Genomic DNA, 3,743 nt, shown 5'->3' on the forward strand with positions numbered 1-3,743 from the left:
TGTCAATAGAGATTTCCTGCAAAATTCTCTTAAAATAAAGAGTATTATTATAGATTGGGAAAATTTCATAAGTAAGAATTTAAGTATTACACATTTCACAATTAAGAAAATAAGTTTCAAGCTTCAAAAATCAGATTTTTATTAAAATTTATTTATGATTTAATTTGTTAATTAATTATTTTATTAATTAAATATATTTAGGTCACGGATCTATACAATTTGGGTGTAGTGATGTTTATGTCAATAGAGATTTCCTGCAAAATTCTCTTAAAATAAAGAGTATTATTATAGATTGGGAAAATTTCATAAGTAAGAATTTAAGTATTACACATTTCACAATTAAGAAAATAAGTTTCAAGCTTCAAAAATCAGATTTTTATTAAAATTTATTTATGATTTAATTTGTTAATTAATTATTTTATTAATTAAATATATTTAGGTCACGGATCTATACAATTTGGTCACAAATTAACAATATAATTAGTTACTTATTATTTTTTGGTCACAAATCAAAAATTTTATGTCACAAATTTTTTTACGATCACAATTCAAAAATTTTGTAAGTCACAGTTTGTTTATTGGTCACAAATCAAAAAATAATTAGTCACAGATTAATTTTTAGTCACGCCTTATCATATTATTGGCCACAACTTATTTTTCGGTCAAAAATTAAAAAATTTATAGTGACATATTATTTTTCGGCCACGAATCAAAAATTTTATAGGTCACAGATTAATTTTTTGATCACAACTCAATAAATTTTAAGTCACAAACACAATTTTTAGGTCATGTATTATTTATTTATTACAAATTAACCAATTATTGGCCACATTCAACTTATTAGTTGGTCACAACACATGTGACCATCGCCTAGCCACTTCTTGCAATAGCCCACCTCCACTGCTATATCTAGAAATTTTATAGGTCACCGATTATTCAACGGTCACAGAATTAAAAATTTTATTGTCACTATTCATTTACTCATAGTAAATTATTGAATTATTTTTTGGTCACAATTTAATCAATTGGGAGTCACGGTCGCATAATCAATGTTAAGTCACAATTGGGAGTCACGGTCACAATCACAATTATCAGCACAGCCAACATCCCTAGCTGCGGTAGCTAGCACCACTTCCTCTACCTCCATCGAAACCTACTCCGCCGCCAGATCTAACAAAAATAAACAAGCCGCCCAAAATCATCGCCCTAGAACCACGACGACCACCAGAATCATCATCAATTCTCTGAACGCCAACAGCAGCTCCACCTCTCTGTCATTGCCACCACGACATGCAACCACCAACATCTCATCATCACCACTACCACGACCCCCCACCGTCAGCCACCATTCCAACACCACTGCTACCTGCGTACCCACCAGATCAACCATCACACAACATCGTACACCCAGCCACCGGTCACCACACTCAACCACAACATCGAACCATCCACTCACTGCACAAAAAAAAGATCTGTAGCGCCCATGAAGAAATGCCGGCGTCGAACGCATCTACTGCAGATCGCGACCAGATCTTGTCATTCACGGCCAGACTGCTGCTGCTGTCGGTCGCCTCCGAATCGCGACGCTACACAACACAGCATACCCAGCCACCGGTCACCGCACATGACCATCGCTAGCACCACTATCCCCACAACCGTCGGAACCTCATCCCCACCATAACCACAATCAATACAACCCAAACACATAACACTCACGCCACCACCGCTGCACACACCACCACACCCACGCACATACACACCGCCACTGCACACATACCACCCCAACCACCACAGATTGCCACCAGTTCGTCGACAGTACAATAGAGCAGCTCCTCCATTTGTCGTCGGGCAGTGTTGAGAGAGAGAGAGAATTGGGGGTTAGGGGTAGGGGGAAATGAAAGTTGAAGAATAATTAGGGCATGAAATTATTATTTATTAGATTAATTTTTAAATATATTAATTAATTAAAAAAATCATGATTTGTGAAATATTAAACATTACATCTTCTTTATGAAATGGAAATTTTTAATCTATTATAATCTGTAATTTCCACTTATAGATATCATTAATAATTATATAATTTTGTAGGCGTCCGTGCCAAATCCTTTTCTTGTGTTTTTTTCCGCTTTCCCTTTTTATTTTTCCATTAGCCATCGATGTATCAGTATAAAAATTTCATAATTAATCTATTGTTCTCAATTAAGCTATTGATAGATTTCATGTTTATTTTGATGGGAATTGTAAAATCTTGAGGCCCAGTGGTTGGTGATCCTTCCGGTAATGGTCCTTTGATGGGTCTAGTGCCACCCAAAATGAAGAAATCGTACTCTGTTGTAGTTACACGTCAAATTCCATATAGAAGGGATTGCCCCTTCAAAAATGGATGCTGATCAACCGTCGAACCATGAAACTTTGATCATCGTTCTTGATGATGACACGGTATGTTCCTCTTCGAAAAATAAACATAAATAAATAAGGGAAGACCACATAATCACTACATTATAAAAACACATTTCACAATTGACAAACTACCTAAAATCTTTCATAAATCAAGGGGTAAATAAAAAATAAAAAATATATTATGTTATAATATAATAAACATTATTTTTGGAGAAAAAAAATACTAATCTGCTCCAAATAAATAAATATACCATATTTAATATATTTCTCACATTCCTCACAAAATCAAACCCGATTTTCTCTCTCTAACCAACGAAAACTCTCCAAAACCACACCCGATTTTCTCTCTCTAAACATCTCGTTCCTGAAAAACTCTCCAAAGCCACAAAACTTCATTGCCATTCCTCAATTTCAAGTTAAGATCAATAAATAAAGTCACAATCTCGTTAAAATACTTCTGATTTTCATTATTATGGAAAAGTTGAAGCTCGGATATGGAGGAATTGGATTTTCTCTGGACAAAAAATTGAAGTTCCGTGATTGTCAAAACGACATTAGATCACGAAAAATATATTGTTAATCGTTGATTTCAAGCTACAATCATCCAACGAAGTCACAATTTTGTTGACATAGTTCTGACTTTAGTTTTGGAGAAGTTGAAGCTAGGCAATTTTAAGGTTTTTTCTTACATTTAAAATTATCGTTCAATTTACTCTTTTTTGATACATGTTGAAGCTCGACAAAAAGTACGAGCATAACTATTTATACATTTATAAACATGCTGATCTGTGACTATCTATAACCGTTTATGTAATTCATTCATATAGATACATGTTTCTATTGACTGTGACAAGTTGTGACTAGGAAATTGAATAGATTGTGACCTATATGTTAAATGTCCTGACATATGTGGAAATAGTTTGATCTATGATCAATGTCATCGTATTAAAAGTTACTCTCTCTGACCTTATCTTTCTTCATTGTATGTGAGTATATTGACATTTCATCTGGACTTTTATGACCTATAACTTTTTGATCTGTGACCTGTATTGACCAATGTCATTGCATCTGAATGTTTCCCGATTTTGATGAATAAAATGTGACATGCTTTTATTTGTCTATGATCAGGGATGGCAATTATTCACGCATGCCTGTTATATGGAAGTCACGTATCACTTATACTCGTGAATGATACATGCAAGTATGATGAATTGATTGAGCTTACTGCTTCAGAGTTGGGGCTTAGTCACGCATAAGTATCTGTGAGATTGACATATTTTTTGGATTCTACTTTACCTCTAGTCCGGATTCTAAGCAACAACAATGTCTTAACATATTTGAGG

Source organism: Olea europaea, chromosome 6, assembly GCF_002742605.1.
Source record: "Olea europaea var. sylvestris chromosome 6, O_europaea_v1, whole genome shotgun sequence".
NCBI lineage: Eukaryota > Viridiplantae > Streptophyta > Magnoliopsida > Lamiales > Oleaceae > Olea > Olea europaea.